General features: G+C 36.4%; 1 long non-coding RNA gene across 1 annotated transcript; it reads left to right on the top strand.

Moving 5' to 3' along the window:
• Nucleotides 1-3576: 3576 nt before the first annotated feature.
• On the top strand, nt 3577-4519 carry LOC139197885 (uncharacterized). The gene is made up of 2 exons (XR_011583263.1): nt 3577-4015; nt 4304-4519. It is a non-coding gene; the product is annotated as an uncharacterized lncRNA (long non-coding RNA).
• Nucleotides 4520-13525: the final 9006 nt, after the last annotated feature.

A 13525-nucleotide genomic window follows, 5' to 3' on the forward strand; every position in this document is an offset into this window, starting at 1 on the left:
GTAGGCCTTCGTTGCACATGTCCAAACCACCGTAACCGATTTTCTCTCATCTTGCCTTCAATTTCGGCTACTCCTACTTTACCCCGGATATCCTCATTCTTAATCTTATCCTTTCTCGTGTGCCCACACATCCAACGAAGCATCCTCATCTCTGCTACACCCATTTTGTGTATGTGTTGATGCTTCACCGCCCAACATTCTGTGCCATACAGCATCGTTGGCCTTATTGCCGTCCTATAAAATTTTCCCTTGAGCTTCAGTGGCATACGGCGGTCACACAACACTCCAGATGCACTCTTCCACTTCATCCATCCAGCTTGTATTCTATGGTTGAGATCTCCATCTAATTCTCCGTTCTTTTGCAAGATAGATCCTAGGTAACGAAAACGGTCGCTCTTTGGTATTTCTTGATCTCCGATCCTCACCCCTAACTCGTTTTGGCCTCCATTTGCACTGAACTTGCACTCCATATATTCTGTCTTTGATCGGCTTAGGCGAAGACCTTTAGATTCCAACACTTCTCTCCAAAGGTTAAGCTTTGCATTTACCCCTTCCTGAGTTTCATCTATCAACACTATATTGTCTGCGAAAAGCATACACCAAGGAATATCATCTTGAATATGTCCTGTTAACTCATCCATTACCAACGCAAAAAGGTAAGGACTTAAGGATGAGCCTTGATGTAATCCTACAGTTATGGGAAAGCTTTCGGTTTGTCCTTCATGAGTTCTTACGGCAGTCTTTGCTCCTTCATACATATCCTTTATAGCTTGGATATATGCTACTCGTACTCCTTTCTTCTCTAAAATCCTCCAAAGAATGTCTCTTGGGACCCTATCATACGCTTTTTCCAAATCTATAAAGACCATGTGTAAATCCTTTTTCCCATCTCTATATCTTTCCATCAATCTTCGTAAGAGATAGATTGCCTCCATGGTTGAGCGCCCTGGCATGAACCCGAATTGGTTGTCCGAAACCCGTGTCTCTTGCCTCAATCTATGCTCAATGACTCTCTCCCAGAGCTTCATTGTATGACTCATTAGCTTAATACCCCTATAGTTCATGCAATTTTGTACGTCACCCTTATTCTTGTAGATAGGCACCAAAGTGCTCGTTCGCCACTCATTTGGCATCTTCTTCGTTTTCAAAATCCTATTGAAAAGGTCAGTGAGCCATGTTATACCTGTCTCTCCCAAAACTTTCCACACTTCGATTGGTATATCGTCTGGGCCTACTGCTTTTCTATGCTTCATCTTCTTCAAAGCTACAACCACTTCTTCCTTCCGGATTCTACGATAAAAAGAGTAGTTTCTACACTCTTCTGAGTTACTCAACTCCCCTAAAGAAGCACTCCTTTCATGTCCTTCATTGAAAAGATTATGAAAATAACCTTTCCATCTGTCTTTAACCGCGTTCTCTGTAGCAAGAACCTTTCCATCCTCATCCTTGATGCACCTCACTTGGTTTAGGTCCTTTGTCTTCTTTTCCCTTGCTCTAGCTAATTTATAGATATCCAACTCTCCTTCTTTGGTATCTAGTCGCTTATACATATCGTCATAAGCCGCTAACTTAGCTTCTCTCACAGCTTTCTTCGCTTCTTGCTTCGCTTTTCTATACCTTTCACCATTTTCATCGGTCCTATCCTTGTATAAGGCTTTACAACATTCCTTCTTAGCCTTCACCTTTGTTTGTACCTCCTCATTCCACCACCAAGATTCCTTTTGGTGTGGGGCAAAACCTTTGGACTCTCCTAATACCTCTTTTGCTACTTTTCGAATACAACTAGCCATGGAATCCCACATTTGGCTAGCTTCCCTCTCTTTATCCCACACACACTGGGTGATTACTTTCTCTTTGAAAATGACTTGTTTTTCTTCTTTTAGATTCCACCATCTAGTCCTTGGGCACTTCCAAGTCTTGTTCTTTTGTCTCACTCTTTTGATATGTACATCCATCACCAACAAGCGATGTTGATTAGCCACGCTCTCTCCTGGTATAACTTTGCAATCCTTACAAGTTATACGATCTCCTTTCCTCATTAGGAGAAAATCTATTTGTGTTTTTGACGACCCACTCTTGTAGGGGATCACATGTTATTCTCTCTTCTTAAAGAAGGTGTTGGCTAAGAAGAGATCATATGCCATTGCAAAATCCAAGATAGCTTCCCCATCCTCGTTTCTCTCCCCAAAACCATGGCCACCATGGAAACCTCCATAGTTGCATGTCTCCCTGCCCACGTGTCCATTTAAATCTCCTCCTATAAATAACTTCTCCGTCTGAGCAATTCCTTGCACCAAGTCTCCAAGGTCTTCCCAAAATTTCTCCTTCGAACTCTTATCCAACCCTACTTGAGGTGCGTACGCACTAATCACATTGATAAGTTCTTGTCCTATTACAATCTTGATTGCCATGATTCTATCTCCTACCCTCTTGACATCTACAACATCTTGTGTCAAGGTCTTGTCCACGATGATGCCAACACCGTTTCTCGTTCTATTTGTGCCCGAATACCAAAGTTTAAACCCTGAGTTTTCTAGATCATTTGCCTTACTACCAACCCACTTAGTTTCTTGTAGGCACATAATATTTATCCTTCTCCTCACCATAACTTCCACTACTTCCATAGATTTTCCCGTTAAGGTTCCTATATTCCACGTTCCTAAACGCATTTTGCTCTCTTGAACTCTACCCTTCTGTCCTAGCTTCTTCACCCTCTCCCGTCTAATAGGATCAAAGTACTTCTTTTGTGTGTCCCGTGTAAAGTTGATAGGAGCATATGCTCCCAAACAACTTTGAGTGGAGTCGTTCGAAAAGAAGTTTCTATGGCCCCCTTGCTCATTTAACACTGCATCCGGGTGCCGATGGAGATACAGCGACCCTTGCTCATTTATCACTGTGCTCGGGCCACACAGCGCGCCACTTACGAGTGACGCCCTAGCTTTAGCGCGATTTTGTTCTGGATTCATTTTCATAAGGATTCGACGTGATCATGGAGTGCCGGCTGTCGACTACCTGACGCCCTAGTAACTAAATTGATCGTTAGACTAAAACACAAGGACCATTTTGACATTGAAACCTTAAAAAAATAATCAAACTATGAATACACTTATTTTGTAGCTCTACAATTTTTTTAGGAGAAATCACGAGGGTATAAGGGTTACAAGCGTAAATTTCAAGGAACAACAATTTTTGGAATTCACTAGAGATAGGGACACAATCGAAAATGTTATTTGATTAAAGATTGAAAGATGATTAAGAGCTAGCCAATGGCTTAAACAAAATGATTTCAACACCCTAAGGTAACTCAAAGGTCTTAAGAAATTAATTAACAATTACCCAATTAAATAGGGATAAAATAGTAATATGGAACAATTAGAAATACAAACGTGGAAGAAAAAAAATCCCACCACATTTGATTCAAATCAGTTTGTGTCAGGCGTAATGTTAGGAAGACAAAATTTGCATACTAAATAATATGTTATCAATATAAATGAGTACATTTATTAACACTTCAGTAATAAATCATTCATCAGCTTCTATATTCTTTAGTTTTCAAAATTTTGCCTTCAAATTTAATCTCTCAAACTGCAAGCTCAGATATCCGCGGATGAGGAATAGGCGGCCACTCCGTCTGACCATTGGGTCTCCGCCATTCGGTTAGGGGCTGATAGGGATTGGGTAGGAATTCAAAAGACGTCTGATTTTGGCGATGAGAAGTTCAGCCTGATGGTGTGATTTTCGTCTTTTGATTACTCAGGGCAAGGGTTGTCTTTCAATCATGAAACCCCTAGGTATTTTTGTAAACAAATCAGGATAAAAAAGAAAAACCGAAAAAAAAAACTGATTCATCATCCTTTTTCTCCGTCAACCGCAGCACTCGCACACGCTAGTTTCCCACGCAGTCATTAACTGCACATCGGCAGTTTGTTTGTAGTTGTGTAGAAATCAAGGAGAAGAGAACCAGGGCGAGGCCGAGGGAGAAACAGAGACATAGATCAACAAAGAGTTTTCCTCGGTACAACTTCTCAATTTCAATCTTAATCTTTTATTCTCAATTCTCAATCTCAAAAGTACGGCTGTGTGAAAAATGGAGGGGAATTAAATGGCACCATGCGCAAAACGTATGGATGGACAAAATAAATTCATCTTGACGATCAAAAACGCATAGTCGAGGTTTTTATTGTCTTCCTTTTTCATAATTTCAAATGAACTTGATCTCACGAATATTGGGTATTGTATTTTTTAAGTGTAATGCATGATGTTGTTGCAGAAGTATGCATAACGTAAATTGTGAATTTGGCAGGCCAAAGGGTTTGGCAACTAAGAAAAAGCTTCAACAACCATTTGAGTTCATGATTGGTCTGCAACATTTTCAATTATATTATGCTGTAAGCTTTCCATAAAGTGTCAAGATGAAAAAAATGGCCAAGAGGCGTTGCATTCAATTTAAAAGCTTTCTCTACATGACAGCAGTATGTAATTCCCATTACTTATAGTAACTACGCGTTTCTGGCTGAAAGCTTGCAAGTGTCTCTAAAATTGATTTAGTTGGTTTTTTTTGGACTACAATGCAAGACATCTCGTGACCCTTTTTATATATGAAGAAGTTCGTTTCTCAAGACTCGTTTCTCACCTTTTGATTTGATAGCTGGTGGGGTGTTAGATAGGATAAATATCAAAGCAATGTGGAAGGAGATGACAGATTAATGCAAAATTTGTTTGTATCTCTTTAATATAATAAGAGGTGTGCCCTTATTATGAAAATATGTGCAATTGTTGTTGAATTTAATCATAATACAGTTAGTTTAATAAATTTTATATTTTATATTTAAAAAATGTATCAAATCATAATATATTTCACATAGATGAATGCAGTAAAAATCTGTATGAGAAAGAAAATAACTAACACTACGTATCTTAAGGGGCGCGTTCTTCTTGAGTGTGAATGCTTTCAGAGAGACTAGTATGTTAAGAAAATGTTCACTGATATTGAACCGTTGTGCAATTATCTCCCGTGTATGACAAGATTTTAGTAGGGATATTACCTAACACCGGCATCATCGGCAATGTTGATAGCCATACCGGTAGAGAGACCAGCAACAAACTAGATAACCATACCGGTACTGATGGTCACGGCAATGACAAGTCCGTAAATACCCAACAATATAAAGTTGTAGTAATAACTGATAAGCAGCTCATGATCAAAGAATATAAACAAATAACAATATAGGTTAGATTATGTCTTTTTATACGATCAATTCAAACATTACACACAAACTAAAAGTTCTAGAACACTAGAAATATGGAAGGGAATTAATGCATATATTATTTGATTAAAAAGAATTAATTAACAAAAACTTAAAAGTCATATATAAAAAATATTTTAAAATTGCAGAAGTAGAGAGGTAAGGTATGGTTACATCCCACGTGAAAAACCACAGGGGCATGAACTCTGTCTCACTCAGGTTTTCAACACTTACAAATTAGAGGACATAATATTTAACTGAGATAAGCTCAAATACCTCCAAGCTTATCATACAACTTTACAGCTAGCTAGCAAGATCAACCAAATCATGGATTATTTTCCACTTTTCAAACCACAAAAAGCTATACCAACACAACAAAAAGAGGCTAACCCAAGACGAAGTGAAGCTCCTAGAGAGATGCTTTGCCTCTAACAAGCTTGACCCAGAGCGGAAGCTTCTGCTGGCCGTAATCACCGGCACGATTGACTTCATCACCAGCTCCTACTCCGCTCTTCATCCCGTACGCCACTCCCATACCTGCAAAACACACAAAATCCAATCAAAATCTCTACGTTTCTTAGGTATGAAATTGAGGAAATTTGAGTTAACCACTTTTGATCCATTTTCTGGCCAAACCATGGCAAGTTAGCCATTGAGAAAGAAACCATTCTCTTTTTCTCGTCTAGAAGTATGATTTTACTCAATGATTTTTATTAATAAAATACTATTCTTACCATCTAAATATATCATAATTTTATACCATCTTATGTGGCAATTGAGATTAACATCCACATCATTTAAAAAAATACCAGGTCAGCTAAGGTGGATATTTACGATTTTACTCAATGATTTTTATTAATAAAATAATTAAAAATAATAATGAAACCTACTTGCTCCTGTTTTCAAGCCTTACCGCTGGGCTTCCTCCCTCTTCGCTCTCCAATTTCACCTTCCTTCACTGACGATTGATGGTGCTCGATCCCCTTCATCACTGGATAAACTTTAAACGTTCATAACTTCTTCAATGCTTAACGAAATTGAGTGATTCAAAAACGAAAATCATACTTCTCAACAAGATGAAGAGAGTGATGCCTTTTTCGATGGCTAATTAGTCGTGGTTTGGCCGGTAAACGGGTCGAAAGTGGCTAACTAAGAGACCAAGATAGCTACTTTTGAGCCTTTTTTCGGCCAAACCATGGCGAGTTAGCCGGTGAGTAATGTACCATTCTTTTTGTCTCGTTGAGATGATTTTATTTTTTTGAGTCACTCGATTTCCTTGAGTATTGAAGAAGTTATGAACGTTTAAAGTTTACCCAGTTTATGATGAGTTTTCCAATTTTCCCACGGATCAGTCACTTTTCAGGCTATTTTCTGGCCATCTCCGTCAACCATTGTGCTTCCAAATAGGTATAATCTTGTTCTACACTTTTTTTATCTTCATTTTGATATATTATGAGTCAAATTTGGTTAAGAAACGATTGAGTTATGAAACTTTGAAAATTGCCATAACTTTTGGCCAAAAGCTCCAAGACACTTAACAGAGTTTTTAACGGAATGACCAAAATAATGGATGATGGACAATCTCAGGGACCATTTCTATTGATTTTCAATTTCAGGGACCAAAGTGATGTGTTATGCAAATCTCAGGAACCATTTTGACTAAAAAGTCTTTTCATTTTAATCACTAGCTAGTATCTAAATGGGTCGTGGTTTTTAAACATCCATTCCAATTCAAGTTGAACATTCAACAAAGAGTAATGGATAGACCAATTTGCAAATCATACGACGTGTCAGCAATAGGTTTAATTTAGTTCTTATTAATTGCTTATACATATCAATTAAAGACTCGAAACGATCAATATTTTTTTATTCCCATATTGATTGGGTTAGTAAATAAGAACAAACACCTCACAATTTATATAAAAAAACACTTTAAAAGTTCAGAAAGAAGGAAAACAAAACTCATTATCTATCAACTTATAAGCCCGATTTTTTTGGTTTCCTTCTTTTGATACAAAATGATTAGTTTTTACGTATTTCGAAATGATTGAGTTTAAAGTGTTTTTCTATGTATAATCTTATCGAAGTCGGGTCCTTGGGGGGAGGATTCGGATGGTGATACAAAACCATTTGGGGTACTTCACGGTAACTGCTACAGGTCTCTTTGTGAGACCAGCCTCTGCAATCCACACGGAGTTCATGGCTGCACGTCAGGCGGTGCTGCTGGTACAACATTGTTGGCCGGAGGATTGTCAAATTACTTTTGAAAGCGATGCTAGCTTGGTGATGGCTGCTATGGAGGGAAAAAGGGATGATTCTTCCCCCTTAGGGTCTATAGTCAACGATTTGAGGTGCTTTTTTGCAGGAATGCCAAACGAGAGGGTCAGTCATGTTTAGCGAGAAGGAAACGAGGCGGCGCATCGACTTGCTCGGATGGGCCTTAGTAGCCCTCTGGAGTTTGTGTGGTTTGAAGAGCCTCTGGATTTGATACATGACATTTTAGTTGAGGAGGGTTTGTAATTTTAGTTGTTCTATTGTTTATGTGATGATAGGTTTACTGTTTGTGCGGGACGTTCTTTTTCTTAAACCGGGTTAAAAGCCCCGGCAATGTTTTTATCGAGGCGCATTGTGCAGTATGTACATATTCTATGTTGCTTAATGAATATAGTACCTGCTCAAAAAAAAAAAAACCTTGATCTAACAATCTTATCTCTAAACCCAATTTTAACAGTAATGGAAATTTCAGTTATGATAAAAAATAAAAAAAATAAAAAAAAATAAATAAATAACCCAATTTTAAAATTTTGTCTGCCATACAAATTTGCCCTTAAATTAAATAAAAACCAAAATCCAAAACCCAGCTACGGGCAGTAACATTACAACCCCTCCATCGGCTCCTATGAATCCAATCCAAGCTTGGTCGGACTTCTTCAATATCGTCGAAGCCCACAATACCCCTCCACCTTTTATCGTTCTTCTCCTCCCCCTTCCCTTTACTTTTTATCGTTCTCCCACCTTCCCTCTTTTCGAATTCCGGCGACTTACCTAGACACCAATGGTGGCTCCCATGACACAGTGACCACTGTTCCTTTCTCTTCAGGTTGGTTGTTTCTTGATTTTTATGAAATTCTACATATCAACAGCTCATGAACCATGGTGTAATTGGATACCTTGTCTATGATGGAATTCGGTTTTTTTTAAAATAAAAAAAAAAAAAATTTAAAATTTAAAAATTAAAAACGAAATATTATCAAACAACCTCACTAAAGAGTAATGTTATACTTACCACTTAGTTGTATCATCATTTGCAACATCTATCTAATAGAAGTGGAGTTTGTCAGCACATGTGAATTTCATCTCTATTAGAGAAATGATACAAGTAGATAATAAAAGTAACATTTTTGCTAACTAAATCAAATTATGTTGATCCGGAGAGGACAACCACTTTAGTTTTTTGTGTCTTATCATTTTCTGTTTCCATTTTCTTTTTCTCATTTTGTATGAATAGATTTCAAGGATTGTTATCTGGACTGAAATTCGAGAGGGCTCTTATATTGTGATGGACTTTGCAACCTGGTTATCCCTAAATACAATTGAAAACCTTAATAAACTTGTGGTCCGAGCATTGATACGAGTTTATATAGAACAAAAGAAAAATTTTATTCTAACCCAATAATTTTATCTCTATTGAGAAAGGATCGGGTAATATACAGGATAATATGTTTACCTAAAGTAATTGATGTGAAATCCCATTAAAAGAGGGATGCGATTTCCTAGGCATTCTTGTAGAGATAATTAGTTGACTTTAGTTGTGTATATATTATACTCTTACTTTGGCAATGCAATATACGAGAAGTATTCAGACCATCACTTTACATAGCGGTTCAATATACCGCTTTACTATTCATTCTTTTTAATAATCTCCACACCCAATATTTTTTTGGTATATTTTACACTCCAATTCGTCTTTAAAAAAATTGTGTAGAGAGAATTTTTTTTTTTGGATTATTACAGTTTCTGAGTTCTTCCCTTATTCTCCCCCGTAAAACTCGCCTATTCCCTTCAGAATCTAAATTACATGTAAATTAATTCATCATTTAGCTAGGAAGAAAGCTAGCTAATAAAAAGAGACGTTTTATTCTTTAAATATAATTATTTTGTGGGATTGATGCTACTCCTGGGTGGTGATGCCTGCAAATGAAAGCAAAGGATAAGCACATAAAAGAATTAATGTAGTTTAAATTAACTAGCAAATATGGATCAGATAGGGATTAATGTGGAGAGAACTCACTCCCACACTTGAAGTTGCGAGGGACACTTCTTCCACAAGCTTTAATCTGCATAATTGTAAGTCTTTGAGGGATAATATTGGCCAGCTTGGGGGTGACATGAGGGCAGATACACTCAACATGAGCAGCCCTAACAATTTGGCAGCAGTATGCAGAAGGATTACGTCCTGGAAGTAGCGCTGTCCGGCAATTTTGACGCATACGGTCCACCTCCTCCTTACACTGGCTCGGAGTTGTGACTTTCCAATTTTTTTAAATTTCTTTTCATAAAAGTATAAATTTATATGGCCAAATGATAAAAAAGTTTGACTTGAAGTGGTGGTTTTTGTTGTTTAAAATTAACGAGGAGCCATGAGTTAGAAGTACTATTTGCATGTTTATTCTTTTCAATTTTTACGAATTTGTATTTGGTTGTTAATTTTCGTTTTAATCACAAGCTAGTATCTAAATGGGTCGTAGTTAGGATTACGTCCTGGAAGTAGCGCTGTCCGGCAATTTTGACGCATACGGTCCACCTCCTCCTTACACTGGCTCGGAGTTGTGTCTGACTTCGCGATCGGAACCACCTCCCAAACACCACACCATAACAAGCATATGATCACGGCCAATGAACCTCCTGCCCTCATGATTTTCCCTGATATTTTTCCTTTCTCGTTTGAATTCCTTTTTTGTTGCTCCTGTTGAATTTTTAGCAGTAGAGACTACTCCTTTTTATAGATGATCAATAATGCTATGTACATAAAGGGTCATAAGATCACCCACTTGCGTCTGTGTAAGTGACGGAGTATCTTAACATTACTCTTTTGCTTTATTTTCGATAGGGGCTAAAAAGTCTAGTATATTTTTCACAGATGTATGAGTTAGGTACCAACCAAAAATCTTGGAAAAAAATTATTTTTAAAATCTTAATTGTTGAAATTGATCGTGATATTTTTGAGATTTGAACACTATATATGTTTGTGAATATTTATTCACTGTAAGTCGATATTTTAGCTAGCTAGTTTTCCAAAAATCTTTCGGCCGGCTTTTTGTAATGGCACACGTCAATGAGAACTTCATAATGGAGTGTATTCAATTGTTTTATTAGATGACTTGTTGTTGCTCTTTTAGTCGTGGAGAAATTCTTCAGTGGGTCGAAGCATGGTCCAGTACATTAAATGTAATAAAATAATTAGTTCAAAATTTGAAGAAAAAACAATTTAATTAATTGTATTACATTTTGTGTACTAAATCGTGTGATTGACGCATTGAAATCTTTTTTTTTTAAATCGGGCATCATTACTTAGGTAAATCAGAAAATATAGGAGAAAAAACAAGTAGGAGGTGGATTGTCTGCCCTCCCATTTCTATATTCTTCACATCCCCTCCTGTTTTGTGTGGTCACGGTTAAGCCACGTCAACATTTTATATTCCTATTACTTGTTGTTTAATTCTTTTTATAAAAAAATCAATATAAAATATTGACGTGACTTAACTGTAATTATATAAACAGAAAAAAATGGAAAAAGTATGGAAATGAGAGAGTAGAAAATCCACCTCCAAACAAGCAATGTGGATAAAGAGAATTAGTAATGTGACGTGTTGTATACAAAATTAATGGGTCATAGACTCCAAATGAAAATTGACACGTTGTTGACAAAATTGACGTGTAATGGGCTAAAAAATTGAAGGCTCTTTAATATTCACAGGGGTTCCTCTACAAAGTCAACCTGGTGAGACTTGACTTGCCATTGACTTTAGATGGCCGCCTAAAGAAATTATTTATTAAAAAATGGCTTAAATGTCAATTTAATTTTTATATTTTCAATTTGGTTAAATTAGTCATTGGGTTTATATTCGTAGGTCAATGCAAGACAATTCGTTAAAATTGACATATGCCAGGCATGTGAGAGGACAAAAACATGATTTCACATACATTGACACACCCCGTCCCGAAGGAGGGCGTGCTGGCCGTCACGTGAGAGTGACGTAACCATTTACACAGTTCGGAAGCTTTAAAAAAATTTCCAATTACTAAGATAACACACCCGAGGGTGAGTCCTACTTTTGTGAATTCTGTCAGAACACCGTTGGATTCCTCGTGGCCACCAAAGCTCTGCTAACTTGAACCTGGAGGGCCGCAAAACAAAATTGAGTGGGTCAGTAAAACAAAGTTTTTCGAAAACTTTTCATTTAAAACATTTCTAACCCCTCACCGTAAAACCTGTATACTTTCCCAGAAAATAGCATATATATAAACATATATATAAGCAAAAATCTCAAATCTCAAACCTTTAAATATTTCTGAAAAGTGTTAAAGGTTTGAGATTTGAGATTTTTGCTTATATATATGTTTATATATATGCTATTTTCTGGGAAAGTATACAGGTTTTACGGTGAGGGGTTAAAAATGTTTTAAATGAAAAGTTTTCGAAAAACTTTGTTTTACTGACCCACTCAATTTTGTTTTGCGCCCCTCCAGGTTCAAGTTAGCAGAGCTTTGGTGGCCACGAGGAATCCAACGGTGTTCTGACAGAATTCACAAAAGTAGGACTCACCATCGGGTGTGTTATCTTAGTAATTGGAAATTTTTTTAAAGCTTCCGAACTGTGTAAATGGTTACGTCACTCTCACGTGACGGCCAGCACGCCCTCCTTCGGGACGGGGTGTGTCATACATCCACTAAACATATACAATGCTTATCTTTAGAAATTGACGCTTTGATCAATTTACTTGAGTACTATGCGATTGAGGTCATGTCAATTTTAAGTATCTTGTAACAGATTGTCTTAAATTGGCTAACTGATGTATACAAATAGACCAATTTGACCATATTGAAAACACAATAACTAAATTGATCGTTAGACTAAAACACAAGGACCATTTTGACATTGAAGCTTTAAAAAATAATCAAACTATGAATACACTTATTTTGTAGCTCTACAATTTTTCTAGGATAAATCACGAGGGTATAAGGGTTACAAGCGTATATTTCAAGGAACAACAATTTTTGGAATTCACTAGAGATAGGGACACAATCGAAAATGTTAATTGATTAAAGATTGAAAGATGATTAAGAGCTAGCCAATGGCTTAAATAAAATGATTTCAACACCCTAAGGTAACTCAAAGATCTTAAGAAATTAATTAACAATTACCCAATTAAATAGGGATAAAATAGTAATATGGAACAATTAGAAATACAAACGTGGAAGAAAAAAATCCCACCACATTTGATGCAAATCAGTTTGTCTTAGGGGTAATGTTAGAGAGACAAAATTTGCATACTAAATAATGTGTTATCAATATAAATGAGTACATTTATTAACATTTAAGTAATAAATCATTCATCAGCTTCTATGTTCTTTAGTTTTCAAAATTTTGTCTTCAAATTTAATGTGCATCTCAAACTGCAAACTCAGATATCGCGGATGAGGAATAGGCGGAGGCCAATTCCATTTTTCTTATCCGATTAGGTTGGGTTCGGTGGTTGGTAATTTAACAATTTTCTCTTTACACCCAATTCTTTTAAGACATAATTGGAATATAAAAATATACCAAAAATATTGGGTGTAGAGATAAAACTATTGAGTTCAAAGGAAATTTCCTTTTGTCATGTTGTTCTGTGTATACTCGTATCAAAGTTCAAACCACAAGTCTATTAAGGTTTTCAATTGTATTTAGGAACAGTCGTACAAATGAGAAAATGGAAATGGAAATAGAAAATGGTAGACACAGAAAACAAAGTGGTGTCCCCTCCGGATCAATAGAATTTGACTTATTTATGGGGCCGTTGGATAATTTTGTTTTTTAGTTTTTTGAAAACAGAAATATTGTATGGTAACTATTTTCAATTTTTCTTTTTTTAAAAATGAAAACTAAAAACCTCTTCTTGAGTTTTTACTTTTGGTTTTTAGTTTTCATTTTTTAGAAAACTGAAAGTAGTTACTAAACAAAAATTCAGTTTTTTTTTTAAAAATTAAAACCTAAAACAAAATAATTATCAAACGAC

Source organism: Malus domestica, chromosome 07 (assembly GCF_042453785.1).
Source record: "Malus domestica chromosome 07, GDT2T_hap1".
Taxonomy (NCBI): Eukaryota; Viridiplantae; Streptophyta; class Magnoliopsida; order Rosales; family Rosaceae; genus Malus; species Malus domestica.